Source organism: Bos grunniens, chromosome 21 (genome assembly GCF_055505025.1).
Source record: "Bos grunniens cultivar Pamir isolate PY7600 chromosome 21, Bosgru_T2T1.0, whole genome shotgun sequence".
Lineage (NCBI taxonomy): Eukaryota > Metazoa > Chordata > Mammalia > Artiodactyla > Bovidae > Bos > Bos grunniens.
In genome coordinates this window covers 70,849,028-70,871,621 of record NC_141185.1, presented here as the reverse complement: position 1 = coordinate 70,871,621, position 22,594 = coordinate 70,849,028, and the positions used below count along the sequence as shown (strand labels likewise).

Sequence of the window (22,594 nt, the reverse complement as noted above, 5' to 3'; positions counted from 1 at the left end):
CACACCCAGGTCACCAACCCCAGGGGGACAGCGCTGGTCTGCTGTGCCCAGGAGAAGGGCTCCTGGGCACTGAGCTGCCTGAACTGGAGCACAGCCACCCCAGTCCTGCGGGAAGGCCCAGGAGTGCTCGGTCAGCGGGCTGGGAGCAGGAGAGGGACAAGGAAGGCCAGCCCTTGGGGCACTGGACTCCAACAACAGGGGCTCATCCAAGTGACACGAGGGGAGAGGCAGCGAGCTCCCTCCTGATGCTCCCTCCATCAGGGATGCCGTGATGGACACGAGAGCCTCTGGAGGAAAGGTGGCTGGACAGCACCACGTTTAAGTGTCCAGGCTCTGATCAGACCTGTCCGCACCATGCTGCTGGGTGTGAGAGCCTGGGCAGGGTGCCCGGCCTCGCTAAGCCTCAGTGTCTATGTCTGCTGAATGGGGATAGCAGCAATCTGGATCTCACCTGGGGCTGAGATGACAGACTCGGAAAGCACGTGCCCGGCACACAGAGTCTCCTGCACACTGCTACCCACCATCATTAAATTGGCTTCCCGCAAATCTAACATCTATGGCTCTGATTGAGTCATTTCTTACATGAAAACACTAAGCGGAAATTCCATGGTGGTCCAGAGGTTAAGACTTGGCACTTTCAGTGCCGGGACACTGGTCTGATCCCTGCTTGGGGAACTAAGATCCCATAAGCTGTGCGGCATGGCCAAAAACATAAGTATAGAAATTTTTAAAAATAATAAATAATACTATGTCTATTATAAACAAGCATGAGATGATCAGAAGGCAAACAAGTGGGAGAAAGGCACACTGTTACAACTGTCCCAACGAATGACCTATTTCCAACAGAACCATCAGCACATTTTAAGTGCTGGGTGAGTTTCATCACTTCCATTAAAACGTCAATTATTCACCAGGACATAATCACACAGTGTTCATTCATGTTAAACGATAAGGACTCTTTAATACTTCACAGAGAAACAAAGGCGTGCTACATTACTAAATAGTTTACCTTTCGACACTGCTTCCTTAAATCACTAGGCTGATAGATGCATGCAAAGAAATGAAGAGAAACCAGATTCATTGCGACTCTGAAGCTAAAATTTCAAGAATCCGTAGAGGCAAATACAGTAAAGCAAAAATGATGGCAAACATGTAAGTGACATGAAGATTTACAGAACATATGACTGGAAGCAGAATATTTTTTTCGACCACAGAAGATAAATAAGCTATTCAAGATTTACTAGAGAAACACTATAAATTATTACTCAGGAAGATACCATTCTATTACAACATCATGATTTATTGAAGCACAGCATTCTGTACAACAAAGGGCCTTAACAGGTGTCTATTCTCAGCCAAATCTCTCTATAAGTTAGTTTCTCTTAATCAAAAACATGTTATACTTTAAATTAGTAATTTAACTGATGAGGAAGTTACCATAATATCTATTTTAACATTGAACAAATCTAACCAGCTCTTGGACATTAATGTAAAATCCTGACATAGAATTTGATTTAAAACTTCTCAGAATAAATTCATTAAAGCAAGTTCCCTGTGAAAATATGTAAGAATGAAAGCTAGCATAATAGCAGGTGCAGTCTTTACATTTTATTAACTATAGAAGATACTTTCTTAACGAGTCTAATAGAGACATTAACTGTGCAAAAGCTGATGAGATTTACAGTCTTAAATACAAGCACCAACACAGAAAGGATACTGTGTCAGTTCAGTTCAGTTCAGTCGCTCAGTCGTGTCCGACTCTTTGTGATCCCATGAATCGCAGCACGCCAGGCCCCCCTGTCCATCACCAACACTTGGAGTTCAACCAAACTCATGTCCATCGAGTCGGTGAAGCCATCCAGCTATCTCATCCTCTGTCGTCCCCTTCTCCTCCTGCCCCCAATCCCTCCCAGCATCAGAGTCTTTTCCAGTGAGTCAACTCTTCACTTGAGGTGGCCAAAGTACTGGAGTTTCAGCTTTAGCATCAGTCCTTCCAATGAACACCCAGGACTGATCTCCTTTAGAATGGACTGGTTGCATCTCCCTGCAGTCCAAGGGACTCACTCTCAAGAGTCTTCTCCAACACCACAGCTCAAAAGCATCAATTCTTCAGCGCTCGGCTTTCTTCACATCCCAACTTTCATATCCAAACATGACCACTGGAAAAACCATAGCCTTGACTAGATGGACCTTTGTTGGCAAAGTAATGTCTCTGCTTTTTAATATCCTATCTAGGTTGGTCATTAACTTTCCTTCCAAGGAGTAAGCGTCTTCTTAATTTCATGGCTGCAATCATCATCTGCCGTGATTTTGGAGCCCGCAAAAATAACGCCTGACACTGTTTCCCCATCTATTTCCCATAAAGTGATGGGACCAGATGCCATGATCTTAGTTTTCTGAATGGTGAGCTTTAAGCCAACTGTTTCACTCTCCTTTTTCACTTTCATCAAGAGGCTTTCTAGTTCCTCTTCACTTTCTGCCATAAGGGTGGTGTCATCTGCATATCTAAAAGTCCATTAATTCTACACTTAAGAGGATCATTTCTTTATGTAAGCACAATCTCATTTATGAATTACACATGATATGTAGTTTAGGATCCATCTACATTATGCTTATACCTGCGTGCTGCTGCTGCTAAGTCCCTTCAGTCCTGTCCAACTCTGTGTGACCCCATGGACTGCAGCCTACCAGGCTCCTCCATCCATGGGATTTTCCAGGCAAGAGTACTGGACTGGGTTGCCATTGCCTTCTCCTGTAACTGCATAGTGATACACCAATTCAAATTACTGCTATGGGGGAAAAACACCATTTAACGAGACAGGAAGACAAAGCACAAACCCGACTAAGGGGACTCACGCTGTGGACCACAGCACTGCTATGACCAGAGGAAGTGGGGGGACGGGGGAGGGGAGATGAATGGGGAAACTACAGCCTCGGGGGCTGGGGGGGGGGGATCTGGATTGAGGACGACTAAGCAGACAACAGGATGAGACAGGAAATCAAAACCAATGATGAAAGCAGACACACTGTCAGAGAACTCCAACAGCAAGGAAAACAAAGAGAACTGTTCTTTTCATAAATATTCGGAAAGAAATCAAGCATGAAACCACAGAGAAATCGTCAAAGAATTTTAAATATCAACTAATTAGCCAATGATGCAAATTATAAAAACAGTGTCAAAAGACCACAAAATGGACTAGTTACCACTTCACAGGCCTCTAAAATGATTCACGGTTAATTTAATTATAAGCTGACTAACAATGCAGCTAACATGAAATGGGTGGTAACAGAAAAAAGAGATAATACAAGTCCAGTTACAAAGCAGAGTGTTTTACACGTGATTTCATGGGGTAAACGGCAATGCACTCACAACACCTAAGCTAAACACCCAAGAAAGCTGGAACATGTGCTTTAGAGCCGCACACTTTGTCACCAAAAGCCCTAGGTCGTCATCCCAGTTTTAGACTTGGAAAAGTGAGGCAGCCTGACATCTTCCCTTGGGCCCTGGGGCACTGGGCTTTTAACCTGGTTTCACACGCAGAGCTGGCCGGAGTGCGTGGCCAGGTCCATTAGCAAGCAGACCAGTGTAGATTCTTGGTTTTGTTCCCACCGCATGCCCTGTACCCTGTAGCCAGGCATTCCCAATGGAAAATGTGCTGCACGGCTTTCCCACGCCATGGCAGCTGCCTATAGTTACTTTCACAAAGCTGTCTGCTCCCTGAGAACAGAAACTTCCCTGCAGCTGCTGTGCCCAGCACAGGCCAGGCCCAACGTTACAGAGGCAGGCTCTGGCTGAGTTCATGATGACATGCTAAGTTGGTGGTCCAAAGATCAAGACTAATTTGTCACTGTGCCATTGTGGAATGATTAAAGACTAGGCGGTTTAAAAACTTTTAGACCTCTGAGCGTAGCAAGTCTACCTGATTTTCTTCTGGGTATAAAGAGAAAAATCAAAAAACAAACAAAAAACAGCGTGCTGGGGGAGGGATGCGGCAGGGATGAGGCAGACACATACCAGAGTCATGATGCCCAGCTGGTCTCCCTCCTGTGCCGGGCTGTGCCGCCTCGTTCTGGGCTTGGGCAGGGGTGGGCAGGAGCCAGCATGCGAGGAGGTGGGAAGCAGGTTGAGGGAGCTCACTGATTTAAAACGACAGAGGCTGCCTAAGCTCCCCCTGCCCTCCCTGCTCTCAGTCTCCTCGGCCCGCTGCTCCGTGTTCTCCTTCTCTTGTTCGATCAACCTAAAATAGAATAAAATGCATCACCTGCCTTTGTCAGCAGAGGAACCTGTCTGGACAATAAATTTGGGCTGGCATTCTGTGTCATGATTAGCAAATTCCAGAAACAGTTGCTCAATGAACATCTCAGCCAAAAGGTTCTACGTTTCCTCTTTTGAATATTCTCAAACTTAGAATAACTTAGTGTTGAGTCTTACTGGCCCGTGATCATTCACGCTTGATTTCACTTATTTACTCTAACCTTCTGCAGGGACCCTGGTGGCAACTCTCTTCCTCTGAGGAGATACCTCAAGTTGACAACCCTTACTTCCCCTGCTCTCAGGGCAGAGATGCATGTCAGTGCCTCAAGTCTTTTCCACTGGGAATCAGGAACTCTGTGTAATCAAAACAGAAATTCACAAACAAGCTGCAGTTTCTAAACACAAGTCTCCAGACCAGATGAAGTGCTGAGTTGATCTTTTTTTTTTTTTTTTTTTTAAGGTTGTGTATATACAAACGCATCACTTGATGAAGTTCTCCACCAGCTTTGTGTGAGATTCTGGGTTCATGTCAATGTGCTGCATTAACCTAGAATTCACAGTTTCTGCTCTTCTCCCCTAATGTGTGGTGGATGTTTTTATATAGCAGTTTAAATACACGATTATGCAAATAAAATGATTTTCAAATTAAAATACAAGATTCTTACAGACAGTAAACTCTCCAGCTTCACTTCTACTCATACATCTTGAAAGTTTTTCACTGTTGATTACAAGTTGATGGACAGAATTTACCATTTACATCAAGTCAACTTGTTGCATAAGGAAAAATCACTTTTACCTGACAACTTGCTGTAAAAATAAAGATATTAATATATAACCATTCCATACTTCCTGCAGGGATGCAGAAAGATCATCTTTCTGAGCTCGTCTGTGCTCAAACACGGCCTACAAAGCTGTCTGTCTTGGCGTCAAATGGGCAGGGGACACCACCTGCGTTTGCTGGTTGTCCCATTCACCCCTTGCCTTTCCCCGGGATCCCCGCACTCGGCTGACAGGAACGGGCACCTCAGCCTGGGCTGACGTGGCGAGAACAGTCTGAGCAGCAGCTCTGCCTGGTCCTGTGCAGGGTCACCAGCCTGAGGCCACTCTGAACGTGGACTCGGGACACGGGCATAGCTGTGTGGGTGTGGCACCAGGCAGGCCTCGGGGCCCCCAGCCACCCGGCCGCACCCAGACCCAAGGCCCCCTGCTCACCACGAGGAAGGCCTTTGGATTCTCTCCCGTTTTGAAAATTGTTATAACTGCCAAGATGGTGTCTAAAGAAAACATCTTAAATATACTGATGAGATGTGAAAAACTCAAACACATGTCCTTGGACCACTGTCTTACAACAAGCCAATCTTCACACTGCATTAAGTTAAAAAGGAAAATGCAGATCTGAGTGGGAATTTGCCAACCCCAAAACCCCAGCTTTCACCAGGTGGCTTTTCACCAGAACGTGGGGGGCTCCAAGGGACACAGGAGGGTGCAAGGGCCATAGGGGACACCGCCTCGGCACCTCACCCACCTTGGGGCTCAGAGCTGACGGGGAACACCCCACAACGCCCCCCCACAGAGTGCTGACACCACACCGTGGATAGAACGCCCTGGCTGACCGAGCTCTATAAGCAAGGGCAATCTAAAAACTGAAAATTCTTGAAGCAGACCTGAGGTCAGGTTTCTTGCTATGGAACACTCAGATGTCGCTAGAAGACAGCTCCTCAGAGAAACCGAGTTTCTGGGGAGCCGAGTTCGCAATCACCCACTGAATCTCTTCATTGATGGTGTCCAGCTTCTCCTGAAGCATCACAGTCAGAGTCTTGGCATTGGCCTGCCCGCTGGGCGACAGCTGAGTGGCCGAGCTGAAGAGGGTGACCCTGTCGCCCTCGTCGTCAGACACGCCCTCGTCACTCTCAAATGCCTGGGCCACGTCGGCCAGCATGCTGGCTTGCTCCGCGTGCTCCCAGTTCTGCTCCTTCAGGGTCTGCATCTGGGCACGAGAGGACCACGTCTCGTCAGCAACATTCAGGGCAGCTCAAGTCTATCAGGAACTGAACCCAATTTTACATGGAAACCCTGACTGTGGATAAATGGGCCATGTTCATGAGACACTGCCATCTCTTAATCGAGCAGGACTGAAGAAACGGGCAGGGGGAGAATCCAGTTCCCAGATGGCCTGGTGACACCCAGGACGGCAGGCATTCTATGAGGTTATTCAAAAGGGTGGGCTGATGGAGTCAGAGACAGAAACTGAAAATTACAAAAATACATCCATGCCTCCATCAGCCAGGCTGGAGGAAAATAAGAAAAAAGAACCCTTCAGCTTGGCAGCCACTGGGTCCCTATCAGCGGTCATCTCTGGTACCAGTTCACCAGAGAGTGCCATCCTCGCAGGCTTCCAGCCCTCCATTTCCCAGGCTGGTCTGAACACCCACAGACAGGAGCGAGCAGGGTCAGCCAGGAGACAGGAGGGCCAGCCCCCCTGCGGCTCTCCTCTCTGGGCACAGGCCCTCGGGCTGTTCTGGGGGACGGCCCCTCGCACCACAAGTGTGGCTCTGTCATCAGAGACACAAGGGAGAGGGCCCACGGGGCCCCGTCCTGCCCTCCGGCTCTCACACCTCACACCCTTCTCTCTGAAAACGTCCCCCCTGCCACACTGTCACCCAGGCCCTGCCTTCTTTCCCAGACAGAACCTCAAAGGAACTGAGGGGCAGCCTCGAGGTGCTGGCTTGCTGGCTCCCTGTCCCCTGTGGCCAGTGCCCTCGCCTCTTGTCTTCATCACAACCCCACCCCAGGCCTGGGCTACCCACTTCGCTGGCTCCAGGACCACCTGCCATCATTCCTGCTCCGCTCTAGCAAACCAGCTGCCTATGGGTTCACCCCCATCAGCCCGGTCAGCAAATCCTCTCCCTTCTCTCGCCTTCCAATAGCACAAGGGGAACCAGCAGATTCCTCCTCCAGGGCTCCCTGCAGCACCCACTGTGGGTCTCTGAAAGCTCCCTGGGAGCAGCCTCTATGGTCCCCTCCCGCCCGGTTCCTAGCTCTCTGCCAGCAGGCGGTGGGTGTGCCCCAACCTGCAGGGCAGCTCCCTGGGGGTTTGAAGAACCCATGTTACCAAGCCCCCTCCCCTCTTTGCCCTCCCCCACACCCGCCCCAGCATGTCTCTCCCTGGGATCCAGGCCCTGCCCTCCCTGCAGTTATTCCTGTTGCTTGCACCCCTTCTCAACCTTGGAATGCAGGGTTCCCCACAGCTCTACCCTTGCACCCCATCTCTCTCCACGGGCACCCACCTGGTGACTTTACCGTGCTCGTGGCTTTCAATGCCATCTGTATGCCCACGACCCCAAGTCCACCCTGAGCTGAGTGAGTCCTCTCCCGGATGCAGGCCGGAACACTCAGCTGCTCTCCTCACAAGTCCCTGGGACACCCCATGGGCTTGTCCACCTCAACAGGGCTGAGGCCCAGCTCTTAGCTCCCCGTCCTGGCAGCCCTCCTCACCTCAGGAAACAGGCTCTGGCCTCAAGCTGCTGAGGCCTGAGCCCGGGCTCCTCCCTGATGCGGCCCGCTCTCTCCCTTGTCCCCACTGGTTGACACGACCCTTTTTCTATCTCCAAGTGGCTACTTCTCTTCCTGCCTCGGGGTCTCTGGTTCAAGGTCACCCTCCTGGTGTCACCTTGCTGGCCACCCTGTTCACACACAATCGTCCCCTCCTCCTTGGACAACTCGGGCACTCTGGTCTCCTTTCCCTGCTCATTACTGTTCGACAGGCTGTGCGGGTTTAAAAAGGGGTCCACAAATTCTTCCCTCCTCCTCCCTTCAAGCGGCAGATGGGGCAACTCCTGCTCAGCCCCTAAGCGAGGCAGGACTGTGCAGCTCACTCTTGCAAACAGAAGTGAAGGTGTGCGGCCTCGGGATCAGGGTGCAAAGGGCTCCGGGCTAAACCCCACGCTCTCGCTCTCAGAGGGTGTTCCGAGGAGAGTCAGGCCATATGGGAAAGCCACACGGCAGGGACCTGGGCCTGTCCCCAGCAGCCAAGTGAATCTGAAAGCCTGCCATCCAGCCCTGGGGGGCCTTCCTGTGTCTGTGCCCTCAGGAGGCCCTGAACCAGGCCTGCCTGCTACAATGCACAGGCACTGTGGACTGTGAGCTGCTCCCTAGGAAGTCATTAAGCTTTGCAATGATTCGTTACGTAGCAGTGGATAAAGGACACACACGGTTTTTAATTCACTGCTGGAGTCCTACTTCTGACCATGTCTGGCCCAAACTAACTGCTCACTGAATATGGAAGCTCAAAACACAGACATGTATGAACAAACACATGGCATGAATGAGGTGAAAAGATAAAGGCACTTAAACTCCCAATGAGAATTCTTCTCACTATAAGCTGATGGATATGTGTATCCATTTACTCGTAGGATGATTTCAAAACTGTGCTAATTAGTACCATGCTGGGCCTCACAGTAGGCCACAAGTTATCCAAATTGGTTATTTTAAGAAAAAAAAAGCATGCCTTAAAAGTAAACTCTTAGCCAGAAAAAGGAAAATAGGAAGACATAAAGCAACCTATCAGCGCTTTGTTCCAAACCCACCTCAGGACCACAGTGTGAGGGGGCAGGTGCCTCACAAGTTGCCCACCAGGGACGGGAAGAGGGCCGCGGGGTCCTTGCCTCTGACAGCTCATCGTGCAGCGCTGCCAGCTGGCCTTTCTGGGGGCATTGTAGCACTGCCCGATCTCCTGAGTAGTCTGCTGACCAGTCTGCCACAGGGAACCTGAGGTCCAGAGCACTGCCCAAGTGGGGTCAGCTGAAACACACGGCAAAGAGCAGCGCTGTTAGAAGAAAAGAGAGCTCACTCTGTCAGTCGAGCCAGAGCCTGTCCATTTGGAAGATTGGCAATTTCACAGCAAAAGGGCCCCCAGGAGGGCACTGCCCTCTGGCTCCAACAGCAACAGGCCACCCGCTGCTCCACAGACACTCAGGGCTCATCCCCAGCAGCTGGAAAACTCCCATATGTGGGGAAGGCAGTGCTGATGCGAGGGTGTGGAGCTGACTAGGACAGGATCGGCTGTCTGAGGCTGGGGCATCCAGGGTCCCCCTGGAGCCCACTCTCAGGTCCCAGGGCGGGGCCTGCACCTGCTCTGCTTTCCCCTTGGCACCTCACCTCCCCTTCGGCCCACGCCTGCTCTGACCTCCCTCTCCCACGGGAAGTCTGTGGATCACAATCACCAGTCTGCCTGGAACACTGTCTGCACTGCTCTCATTGTTTTTAAAGGTGTCTCAAACAACCCGCAGCAGAAAGGGCTCGGACCCACACCTCGGAGCTGAGCACCACTGGTGTCTCCCATTAAAACAAAGGTGAGTGTGTCACTGGACTCTGGGCTGAACAAGGCCCAGCACAGATGCTCAGGCCCTGAGCACTAAGGCCTGGGCCTGCAGGTGCCAGGAGCTCACTCAGCAGGGGCCTGCTGAGAGGCAGGGTGGCCCCGCCTTGACTGTGAGCCACCTGCACTGCAGGACCGCCCGGGCTGTGCTCAGTCTTGTCCCTGGGAAGAGGGTGGTGCCTTCACGTGCAGGAGTCCCTAAACCTGGGAGACAGGACCTTCCTCCGAGGACAGGACACCCCATACGTCTGCAGAGTGGCCAGGGCCGACCACCAGCTCAGCCTGCTCGGGGTCACCCGCTGCTCTGCTCGACGGTTTTGCAAGGAACACTGTGTTGCATAGGAGATGGAAGTCTGGAATCTCCCGGAGCCACACCTGTCTTCCCTCCTGTCTCCTCTCCCTCCTGACAGAACTGCTCCCTTCTCTGCCCCACCTGCACCCAAGGGCCTGGGGCCAGAACACACTTGGGAACTGGGTAGGGGGTACGACACAGTCCCACTGTGGACTGCAGACCCTCGAGGGTCCTCTGAGGGCCACAGAGACCTCCGGGTTGGGTCGCCACCCAACCATCACCTCCCAGTCCCCTCGCGGGATGCAGCCTCCATCTCTTTCCCCCTCATCACCCGAAGCTCTATCCCCCCCGGAGAAGGTCTCAGAGACAAGGTGACCAATTCCTCTGGGAGGCCCACTAAATATGCTGTGCCTGCCCTGCCTGTGAGCCAGGTTTTCAGTCCCCACTCCCTTTCTCCTGAGCCAGCATAGTGCTCCCCACCCAGCCCACAGTGCCCGCAAGCCCCACTCCGAAGCCCCACCTGTGCTGCTACGTCACTGCCGTGACCCCTCGAGAGCTGCCTCCTGGAGACACCCCTCCCTCGCACCAGCCGCTGTGGCCCACTGTATTCAGAGCACAGCGGGCCCTCCTGCCCCGCGGCTGCTTCCTCTTCTTGTCTCTCACACTCACTGACACACAGGGGACTGGTGACCAGGCCCCAGGTTTCTCCATCTGAGCCCCCCAACCATGCCAGGCCTCGGGTCCTGGCACCAGGGCCCTCCTTATTACCCCAAAACCCCCAAGAGCAGGAGGCCATGTCCACCTCCTCTTTCTCCACTGTCTACACAGTCTGCCTCACACTCACCTTGTCCACCCTGGGAGCAGGGGTTCCCCACTTCTGACAGCACCAGCCTCTCACCTTGGGGGAGCTCTACCAGCAAGTCCAGCCATGTCCCCTATCCATATTGCAGGGCACGTGCTCTCCTTGAACTCCACCCACTGTGGTTTCGGACTCCACCTGCCAGTTTCTGGCTCTGCCTTTGTCTCAAATGATATCCCCTTACTCTAGAAGAAGGCTGGGTTGGGGCCCTGGACTGTGAGGATACCCTAAGTACACAAACACAGAAATATGCGTATGGGCTCCAAACTGTCTCCTAAGTCAGGCTTCAAGCAGTAGTCGATTTCCTACAGATGAATGAATGTCACCAGTTAAGCACTTAATGACCTTTGCTAAAGTTTGTCTCTCACTTGTGACCATTTTTTCCGTGAAGAAGCCAAAGAAACATTTAAATACTTAATAAGAATTACCACCCTTCAAACAATGAGTAAGAAAAAATCAGGATGCTCAGTAATCTGCTTGCCTCATTCACAAGCCAGGTGATTCCTCCCACCGCAGTCAATGGCAAGTCATGTCTCAGTCTCCATTCATGTAAAAAAGACTACAGGTCATTAACCTTCTGCGACTCTTCTGAAACATCAGTGTCACAGTCTGTCAGGCCCCTCAAATTAATACACCCAAATATCAACTGGTCGGCCCCACACTTCCAAATCTCTGCCTGTGGTTTTGAGTATTGTCAATACTGTGACTACCACTCCATGGTACCAAGTTTGACCCTAAGGAACGATGCTTGTCTCTTCCCTCTCGCTGGTCACGAAGCTACAGGCTCCTTGAGGTGCGACCATGAGCAACACCCAGTCATACTGTCCACACACCAGACAGGCCCTTGTCACACTCGACAGCGCTGAGGGGAGCTGCCCGGGGGAGCAGCCTACCCATAGTGGAAGGGAGCCCCTCGCACTCTCATCTGGTCCAGTTCAGCTCTCAGGGTTTCCAGGTTTAGAATCAGCTGGTCCTACGAAACAGCAAATGACACAGCCTGCACTGCTTGCTTTCCTGATGTAAAATGACTTGCACCAAAATGTGCAGAACAGGTTATGTGAGTAGGTATCCACTCCGAACATTTTAATTCTGAGAAAATGTTCTCTAGGAGTCCCTAGAAAATATAAACACTCAGAACAATATTCACCCATAAACCACAATGAGGAGGAAGTTCCATCTCAGGTGCAGAAAAGGTTTCTCTGGAGGAAACATGGCAAGCCATTAACAACAATGAAGTCTGTAGAGAGAAGCTCGACTTCAGGCGGGGGTTCGGGTCAGGGGGACACAACTCACTCTATTGCCCTCACTCCTCTCATTGCTTTAAACGGTCTCCATGGAGCTCACCTGCATTCCTGGGCATTCCTCACATTCATTCCTCTACAGCCCACTTCACTTCCTTATGGGGTAAAACAAGTCAAATGGGCCAAGTTTCCGAGTCACTCGACTCAACCTGGCAGCTCTGTGCTGTCGGCCATGGCAGTCACTCGCCTCGTGCAGCCCCTGAGCACGTGAGACAGGCTGGTGCAACACTAGATGTGGAAATCACACAGAAGATTTCAAGACTCACAGTGAAAGAAGGATGTCAAGGAGCCCATTGGGTTTTAGGAAATTTTTGATTGTGTAGGTGGCTCGTATTATCTTTCTGACGCACAGCACAGTCCACGTGAAGGGCTCACGCTTTGTCTCAGCTTTCAGGTGATCCCAGAAAGGACTACTCAGAATTCTGAACCACACATAACAGCCACACACTCTAAATTCAACTATAATGCAAACACATTCAGTGTTCAAAACCAGAAATGCTATACGTGTTACAGCAGTGGATTAGCCATAAGGAAAATGTAACTTGACTTCTGCTAAGCATCTGCTCAAACTCATGTCCATTGAGTTGGTGATGCCATCCAACCATCTCATCCTCTGTCATCCACTCTCTTCCTGCCTTCAATCTTTCCCAGCATCAGGGTCTTTTCCAATATGAAAATTCATATTAAAAAACTGGAAATAATTACCTCAAGCATTTTTTAAATGTAATAACAAAGTTGGCAAGGCTGTGTTTTATAAAATGAGCATCAATTCAATTTCAAGGTTTAAAAAGCTGTTTTAGAATCTACTGTATAAAGAAATGGAGAGAAGAATGATCTAGTTGAGATTGGCTTTGTGTTAAAAATTGCTGAGATTAATTGATGGGTCATGGGTATTTATTATACTACTCCATCCACTTTTGTGCATGTTTGAAATTTTCCATTGTAATACATTTAAAAACAGTTTATTTTCTGTTAGAACAGAGTCTTCTCCAGCAACACAATTTGAAAGCATCAGTTCTTCAGGGCTCAGCCTTCTTTATGGTCCAATTCTCACACCCATCCGTGACTACTGGAAAAACCATAGCTTTGACTATATGGATCTTTGTCAGTAAAGTGATGTCTCTACTTTTCAATATGCTGTCTATGTTTGTCATAGCTTTCCAAGGAGCAAGCAGTTTTTAATCTCATGGCTGCAGTCACCGTCTGCAGTGATTTTTGAGCCCAAGGAAATAAAACCTGTCACAGCTTCCACAATAAGGCATCGGCATTCAAAGATTTTTAAAGCAAAACAAAAGTTGACTTTGAATTGGCTTAGTCATAAACAGCATCCTGATCTCAACAGCCTCTGAACAGCAGTTCTGAAAGTAAGGAAGAGCACCCCTGATCGGGAGCCACTGAGCTCTCTGCCTAAGCCGGGAAGGCGCCTCACCACAGGTCTCACAATGGGAGTCAGAACCACTGCCCCCTGGGAGCCCGTCTTTGAGGCTCTGCAGTCCAGGCCCAAGAACACAGGCATAGTGGGGACAGTACTAACATGTGAGGCTGGACCTGGGATCCCCACTCCATTTCCTGAATGGTCTGTATCGCCGTGTGGCCAACCTTTCCAGGAAACCTCTCTCAGGACTCGGTGATGCGAGCCTCCACCATCACCCTTTCCTGACGCACCTTCTGTCGCAGCGCAACTACGGTTCTCCTCCTGCCTAGGAGCAGCCATCCTACACATACACTGTGTCTTGACCAGCAGTTTGGCATGTGGGACTCCAGCGCCACGTCCGAGGCAAGCAGGCTCCACACCTGGGCACCATGCCTTCAGTTTCATGGGCCCTGGGTTGGCACCCTCAGGTTTGTCTGAGGGGCAGTTGGGAGGTCCACCTGTATCCCAAGCAGCTCCCAGACTGGCTGGTCAGAGCAACAAGCAGCCTCTTTGAACGTGGGGACGCCCTGGCTCCTGCCCACCGCCTATGGGCGACCATCTCTGGCCCTGCTCCCGAGGAGGTGGGTGCCCGGATCAGCAGATGGGGCCACACATGCACACACTCGGCGGCAGAGAAGGGAGCGGCGGAGAAAGGCAGCTCTGGCCCCTGCCCAAGCCGTGTCTCCTGCCCAGACGCCGCCTCCCCGTCAGCACAGGCACCCGCTGCAGCTCCTTGTTCTCCTCCAGTTGGGCCTCCATCTGGCACAGCCTATTCTCCATGCTGCCATGACTCTCTCCCGCCTGTCCGCCAAGAACAGCATCAGCTCCGCTCTCAACGACCCTGTCCTGATGGCACGCGGGCTGTGACCGCAGGGGCGGCAAGCAGACCATGCTCTGTGTGGACCACGGGCCCCAGGTTCGTGGGGGGCATGCCCGCATGCCTGCTCACGCAGCCTGTGCAGTTTTGTGTGTGACGCGTGGCTCACGGAGGGTGCTGGTGACCGGCTCGTGAGAGAAGACGTGCTCCCCTCTGCCCTGGGCGCCGCAACCGCCGCCACTGCGCCCCCTCCTCGGACTGCATGTGGCAAGCCAGCGCAGGCAGCAGGCAGCGCCAAGTGCAGGACGCGCGAGGCACACATTCTACCTTCCTAAGCTGGGAAGGAAGTTTGAACCGTTTAGCCTCCTTAGTGGCAGAGCTTCTGGAAGACAAAAGGTCGGACTACGAGGCCAACCGGGGAAGGACAGCAGAGATGCCACGGGGGAGGAGAAACCAAGCCTGGAGAAGATCACAGGCAGAAGGGCGCCCCCTGGCGGTTGTTAGTGACCCTGCTCTGGGAGGGTCTGCGAGCACCCGACACCGCCCACCACCCACCAACGGATGGACGGCCCCTCAGCTGCTCACTGAGCTCCGGGCAATGCTCCCAACAGCCACGCCAGCACAACCCCGCCTGACTCTTCATCACCAGCCAGTGCCCACCGGCAGTGCGGGGCAACACTTTCCCACCAGAAGGACAGGGTGGCTGACTGGCTGGCTGGCTGGCAGTGGGGACGATTCCCGTAGCAGCACCACATCCCTGGAATGTTTTTCATAAATCATGACCCCCACAGACACGACCACCAGAAACATCATGATTCCACATTTCTTCGGGCCTGAAGATCTGAGGGTGAGCAAACATCACTCGACTTGTCTGACTGTATCACTGTCACACATCCCTTCAAGGAGCGGAACCTCAGAAAACTCGAGAAGATAGCCAGGCAAGCTGCCTCAGCAGAGCCCACACAGCATGCTCCCATCTCTCTGAGAGAACGGGCTCCACAGATGTCACCAGACTAGTCTGAGGGAATCAGAAGGAAATTTCAGCATTCAACAGGCAGGTGGAGGCGGGGATGAACTGGGAGACTGGGGTTGACATATATACAGTACTGATACTACACATAAAGTCAATGAGTAAGGACCTAGTGTACAGCACAGGGACGTCTACTCAGTGCTCTGTGGTGAAGTAAATGGGCAGGAAATCTAAAAGAGAGGCAGATAGATAGACAGATAGATAGATAGATGATTGATTCACTTTGCTGTACAGCAGAAATTGACATAGCAGTGTAAAGCCACTATACACCAATTAATGAATGAATGGATGAATGAATTTTTACAAAAGGAGCACAATGGGCCCCCTAGAACTTGTGGAAAGGAGGAGTCCACACCCAGGGTGCAGCACAGTGCCAGGGCTGCCCTCACGTCGGTCCACTGCCAACGGACTGCCTGGACCAGGCCTCTTCTACCCCAGAGACCTCAACGCAGAGGTGGGGAGGCAGCCAGTTGTGGTCTCTCCAGTGCTCTGCTCTTACTCACGCAGCCATCCCAAGGCTGAGATCACCGGGAGAAGAAGGGACCCACAGTCCACCTCAGGCAGACACGACCGCCATCACTCACTTCGCGGATGTCCCACTGCAGTTTCGTGTTCATGTCCTTGGACTTGAGGACGTTCTTCCTGGCCGTGTCCAGGTCTTCCTCCAGATCTGTAAGGTGGAAAGAGAGGGCTGCCAGGCACTCCTTCAACTGGCTCTCCTCCTGTGACTGCTTTTCTATGACTTCCTGAGTGCGATCTCCTTAGTCAGGTCTTACTCGTGGTTTAGAGAGCTGTAGGAGGGTCTCTAAGGGGGAAAGGAAGCCTTAGCCTTGTTTTGAGAGGGAAGGAACACAGCACTTCCAGGCAATCGGTGAGGTCAAAACAAGGCACTAAGTGTACAAATCCAGGATGGATGGGTGGCTGGTACCTTCTCGTCCAGGGCCTTGTGGTGCTCAAACAGCAATTTCAGTGCCCTGAGCACCTCCACCTCACTGGTCATGTTAGCTGGGGACTGTGCCTGCCACTTGCCCACTGTAATCCAGAGGGATGGAACGTACCGGGAAACCAGTAACCCCAGGTGTTCCAACAGCAGCTGCAGGGCAGGGCCAAAGGGGCACTTTCAACCTCATGCTTGACTTCAGGGCCGATAACTCCTTTCAGCCTCACGCTACAGCTGGAAACATGCTAAGGCACGTTGGAATCCTGCCAGTTCAGTCTAAAGTTAAGAGTGGACTTCCCCAGGGGCCCAGTAGTTAAGACTCCACCCTTCTGCAGGGGTCATGGGTTTTAATCCCTGATTGGGGAACTAAGATCCCACACAAAGTGTAGCGTGGACAAAAATGTAAGTTGAGAACTCCCCTCTCAAAGGTACTAAAATTACATTAGCTCTCATCATAAATTTGGAGTAAGGTATGAAAACCCCGAACTGATCCACCCTGGTCTGCTCAGTGGGAAGATGTGAAAAATGACTTGAAAATCAGACAGAGTTTAAAGACAGCAATACGGAGGCTAGCGGTGACCCACGTGGGGCAAATGTCAACACATGAGAATCCCCCTACTGACCCTGGTGTTGCTTCTTTCTGCTTTCAGTTCAGCAATTTCTTCTTCTCTTTTAAGAAGCTGCTCCCTGCATATTTTGAGTTCTACACTAGGAGTTGGAAACTCCTAGAAAACAGTTAAATGAGAAACTAAATGCAAACATAAATTAAAAAGAGACCGAGACTGTGAAGACTGACCCTGTCAAGTCTCTCCAGGCTTCACACAAAGGATGTCCTTGCCCTTCCAGAGAAGAGGGGGTCCACTGACCCCAAGACCACATAGACCACCACAACTCAGACTGGCCTTTGGCCTCCACCTCGACCTGGCAGGCACGTGGCAGGGGAGAACCCGGAATCCAAGCCTGCCTTCTCAAGTCCCAGGGACGTCTGAGAAGCTTTCCAAAACATAAACCTAACAACAAAGTGGATAAAGAGATTCTTAAATGACACACAGACCAATGACCTAGAGCCACCGGGGAGAGTGAAGAATAAAGGGAAGGTCGACAAGGCCACCAAGATTTGGAGTGTTCCTCTGGGACAAAGGTGGATGGCACCCCAAGGCCATCTGTTAGCCTGACTCCACTGAAGCCACCCAGTCATTCAGTCAACTGGTTAAAATGTTAAATTTATGTTATATGTATTTTACCACAATTTACATGCATGCAGGGCCATCCACGTGGTGAACTTGCTCAAGCTGAACCACACGGAGTCTTTTGTTCTTCTATTTTTCTTTGCAGAAATAGAAAGATCCTGGACTACATATCCCCTACTACATACTGAGTGTCCAGCACCCAGAACAGTGCCCAGCACTTGTAAGAGGCATGTAGTAGACATGTGAAGCTATGAGGGTGTATGTCATACACGTAAGCAGTAGGTACCCGTCATTAAAATACTGGACACATTGGTCCGTGGTTTGTAAGATGGGAGACATTAACGGGCTTAGCCTTTCTGCTTCAAGGACTGACTCTCTAGCTCGATCCTCATGCCCCAGAGACTCTTCCAGCCAGTGTATTCTTTCCTTGGAAGAAGGGAGACGTTAAGGGGCTTAGCCTTTCTGCTTCAAGGACTGACTTGATAGCTCAGTCCACATGCCCCCGTGACTCCTCCAGCCAGTGTTTCCCTTCTTGTGGGGCCCCCGCCCATCCTCTATGCAGCACCTGCACAACCTCGTACAAGGTAAACTGCTGGGGTCGATCCTGCCCACTAAGGCCAAAATGCCCTGGCCAGCAGGGCCCACAACTATGCCAACAAAATGAAACACAACCCCAACGCTTCACTGGGTGAGGGCCAATCCGACAGGCGTAGTCCCTGGCTGCTCTCACCTTGTTGAAGTCCTTTAATGGACTGGAACCTGGTGGTCTAGAGTCGATGATGAGAAGGTAAAGGAGAGAAAAAGGCTGATATTCCTTGATTTATGCAGAAAGCCAATAAAGCCCCCGACACGGGACTTGCTCTGTTCACGGAGGCCTCAGGTGCCCTCTCGATGGAGTGAAGACGGAGAGCACCTTCTTGAGAGGGTCTTAGAAGCCCGGGTAGGAAAGTGAACTCAGAGAGCCTCTGCGCTCCAAGAGATCACCCTGAAAGAGAGAGAGAGAGAGAGAGAGAGAGAGAGAGAGAGAGAGAAATACATGGGGACCAGAGCTCTGATGGACCAAAGGTGTTTTAATCAACATGGTGTGGGCATATATACTGTCTTACAAGGTAGTTATTCTCAGCAAAGATAAAGATTAAAATTCCAGACTTACAAAACATAGGTGACCCATATTAAAGGGAAAGAGAGTTGTATACGATCACTTTTACCGTATGGTTCACAGGAAGGAAGAGGGTACTTATCACTGTATAGAAAAACTAATGAAGGAAATGCCTGCATTCTTCAGCCCGTGGGAGAGGCTTGCCTCTCCTCTTCAGGAATTAATAAGGAGCAGAGAATTCCTGACAGATCCAAAACAGCACACAGGAAGCCTCTTGTTAAATGCTTCCTGACAATTCCCTCTATTTTATTATATTTGTAAAAAAAAAAGGTCTTGACCAAATGAATTTGGTTAGTATTAACCAACCTTATAGAAAGGCGACGGTAAACAACAAATAAAATTATCAAGACAATCACCAAAGCTACAGTTCCAGACCCGATACTGTGGGTAATACTTTGAAACCATCCTCGTGGGTCTAGCCCAGGTAATTTGTTCAGCTAAAGTTTCCAAATTAGGGGAAGAGGGCAGATTTTTAGAAAAAAGTTTTAAAGATTTTCTTTTATAGTAATTGTACATTCAGAGAGGCATTATCACGTATATTTATTAAATGAAATTTGATTTGTTCCCAGTTGTAGGCACTGTGATTGACGTGAACAGGAATAACACAAAAAGCTTAAAGAAATAGAGGTGTTAATACAAGTATATAGTTTGCAATTAATACAAGTTACAGAATGTAAAAGTCTTATTAAATTGTAAATTTTCTATGGCTATAACAAAAGGAAGTGGGACACAGGCCTGTATAAAATATGACTGACTGTAGCGAAAGAAATAGTTACTATGACGACTGGTCCCTATGAAATGTCCGGTCCAAGTTCCTAGTTGTTCTGTGCTCTGATGCTTGCAGCAAGTTTCCAAATGGCCCATTGTTCAGGCCCACTCTGTTTATGGAGGACGATTTTAGGAGGAGGTGGGGCTAATCCATGGTCAAGTCACTCAAGAAGTCGTTTGTCATAGTAATGTTCCATCATAGTGTCAGTGACCTTCCATATCACACACAGTGTTGTTAATATCATCTGAGCAGTCAGATAACCACATACCATGGGGTCCCCAAGCAACAATTGTATGATTAGCCACAAACATTGATTTTCTTGATTGGTTTGACATTTGTCCCAAGGAATGGGAGTATAAGTAAAGTTTTTATAAGTAAACCCTTTGCATAAAGTTCTTTATTCTTTCCCTAACTCTTTCCCGAAAGTTTCAGTAGTATAAACATGGTTTACAGACAACGAAAGGGCAGTCAATAATCCAAGCAGTGTCTGAAAGTCTTCTTTTGGAGGTAGGATGAAAGCCCAAATTTGTCAGCCCAAATTTGTCGGCTGACGTTTATGCACAATTTTGCTGGGCCCGTGCACAAGGGAAGGACTTCATAGCCTAAAGAAATATTAATTAGTTTTCTTTCCTGCCCAGGGTATGAAGGCCCTTTCATGTACTAGGGAGAAAGCATATGTATAGAGTCATTAGTTGAAATGATGGGTCCTCTCTCCGTCCATTCGACCACCTGCAATAGAGGGGGGTTGGGTGTTAGTCTGAGCTTGAGCAGGGGGAGGTACAGGCCAAAAGACTGAGCATTGCCAGGAGAATGTACTCAGGACTCAGAGGCAACCCCTGTTGAGAGACCAAATTTTCAGCTTGATTAGTAGGGCTTTTATTTGTCTCCAAGTGAGGAGATCATCAGGGTGATGCCGTCGAAGGCGGTGCTTTCTGGAGATCTTTGGAGCAGACATGGCCTGTATTGGAATTTCTTCTTCCTGGGGTTCTTATTTCATCTCCATTTTGAATGCCGGGGGCCCCCTTGGGTCAAATCTTAAGAAGAGGTTAAAAAATTTAAAACAAATAAAGCTGTAGTAACAATAGTTATAGGTTTAGAAAATATGTTAGAAGCTAGTAAAGTCTGCTTTAGATAAGGAAGACAGTAGTGTACCTGTGTATTCCCCTTTTTAATTTTTTTTATTTGTAACTTTAGTGTGTGATGTGTTTATTTTGACTATGTCTTGTGTCTGTGGATTATAAGGAATACCTGTAATATGTATTTATTGATAGGTATTACAATTTTATGAGGATCGGAGCCAATTAGAGTTTTAGTCCTAATTCTTCCATTGATAACGATTAGAGCAATTAAATCAAGGTTGGGTGTAAGTGACTTTATTTCCATAAAACGGGTATAGATCCATTTTACTGGGTCTTCTTGTTGGGCAATAAGTCATGTGGGAGAATGAGAGGGGAGTATAAACAATTCTAGAGGTAAATCTATTTTGATGCGAGTAAGAAATTGTTTTTGTAATTTATTTTGCACCAAACAGAGTTCTTCTCGTGCCTCTTGAGAAAGTGAACGAGGGCTATTTAAGTCAGGATCTCCTTTTAAAGTACTAAATAGACTATTCAGTTGATAATTAGCAATGCCTAAAGAAGGTCTAATCCAATTAATATCACCTAAGAGCTTTTGAAAATCATTTACGGTTGATAATTTATCAGCATGGATCTGAGTTAGTTGGGGAGCAATGCGTTGCCTATTAACAACGAACCCCAAGTAATAGTATGGTGTAGAGGTTTGAATTTTTTCAGGGGCAATGATTCATCTAGAGTTTTTAAAGCATAGTTGAGCTATATCAAACATGTGTTCAGTGTTTAAGATAGATGGAGCCGAAAACAATATATCATCCATATACTGAATAACAAGAAAGTTAGGAAATTGCTTTCTCACAGGCTCAAGGGTTTTGGCTACGTAGTACTGACACATGGTGGGAGAATTCATCATCTCTTGTGGCAGTACAGTCTATTGGTACCGTTTATGAGGTCTAATATGATTAGGATAAGAGAGAGAGAAAGCGAATCTCTATTGGTCTAAAGGGTGTAAAGGTTTATTAAAAAAGCAATCTTGTCCTGGTTGCAATGCACCCATAGGTTTCACAGATGCACTAACTTTTCTAAGGTCTGTTAGGAGACTCCATTTGTTAGGTTTTTTTTTTTTTTTTATGACAAAGATAGCAGAGTTCCAAGGAGAACAAGATTCTTCAATATGTTTTAATTCTAGTTGTGCATCTATAAGTTCCTTAGCTGCCTGTAATTTCTCTTTCGTGAGGGGCCACTGCTCTGTCCAAATAGGCTCGTCATTCTTCCAAGTTATTTTAATAATTGTATTGTTTGTTAAATGAGGAGGGGCCCCCAGGGAAAATGTGGAATGTATATCTGAGTATGTCATATCTTATATCTTTTTATTAAAAGCATATATCTCACTTTTCCTTAGCAACTATGAAGTGTCTTGTACATTAGCATTTTATAGATTGGTGAATATATTTATTACATATAAATATATATTTATATTTATATATATCAATATATTATACATTATAAAATATATTTATTAATAGTTTAAAATCTCTTTAGTCTTTCTGTAAGAAAAACTTTTTGTAAGAGGAATTTAATGTTTAGTAATTAATGTTTTAAAATCTTATTTTATTTGGAAATGACCTAGCTATTTAATAAACTTTTATTATTTAGTTTAGTACAACTCTAGAAATTTAAGTTATTCCAATCCTAAGAGACTATTTTAGATTATAATAACAGATTATAATAATAGATTATTCTATTAAAAATATAATAACTTTTAATAGTTTATCCAAAAGTTTTTATCTCATATATATATATATATATATATATATATATATATATAAAGAGTTACCTTTTTGACAAATTTAGTTTACCTTAAACCTAGGCATAATAAAAGTATTATATAATGTTGATGATTTAAGACATGTCTTAATTAGATTAGCAAACAATTATATTTAAATTATACTCATATGTAAATAATTATATATATTTAATATTTTTCAGTTCACGTGAATTTGAATTTAAATAGAGCTCATTAACTTCATAGTATCTAAAACCAAAGCTGGTATATCGATGGCAGCACTGCCAGATGTTGAGGGTTTCAGGTAAAAGATGGAATTTGTCTCAGGTTTT

At 48.3% G+C, this 22,594-nt stretch overlaps 1 long non-coding RNA gene and 1 pseudogene across 3 annotated transcripts; both read right to left on the bottom strand.

Moving 5' to 3' along the window:
- Positions 1-1,274: 1,274 nt before the first annotated feature.
- On the bottom strand, positions 1,275-9,362 carry LOC147349989 (liprin-alpha-1 pseudogene; annotated as a pseudogene). Of its 2 annotated transcripts, XR_015150631.1 has the most exons (4): positions 8,842-9,362; positions 5,920-6,242; positions 4,016-4,238; positions 1,275-2,159 (listed from the first exon to the last, which is right to left on the bottom strand). The product of XR_015150631.1 is annotated as a liprin-alpha-1 pseudogene, transcript variant X1 (transcript). The 2 variants fall into 2 exon arrangements; XR_015150632.1 differs by lacking the exon at positions 8,842-9,362 and having other exon boundaries at positions 5,920-6,410.
- A 3,383-nt stretch (positions 9,363-12,745) lies between these two features.
- On the bottom strand, positions 12,746-22,136 carry LOC147349988 (uncharacterized). Its single transcript, XR_015150633.1, has 2 exons — positions 18,206-22,136; positions 12,746-16,015 (listed from the first exon to the last, which is right to left on the bottom strand). It is a non-coding gene; the product is annotated as an uncharacterized LOC147349988 (long non-coding RNA).
- Between the last annotated feature and the right edge of the window lie 458 nt (positions 22,137-22,594).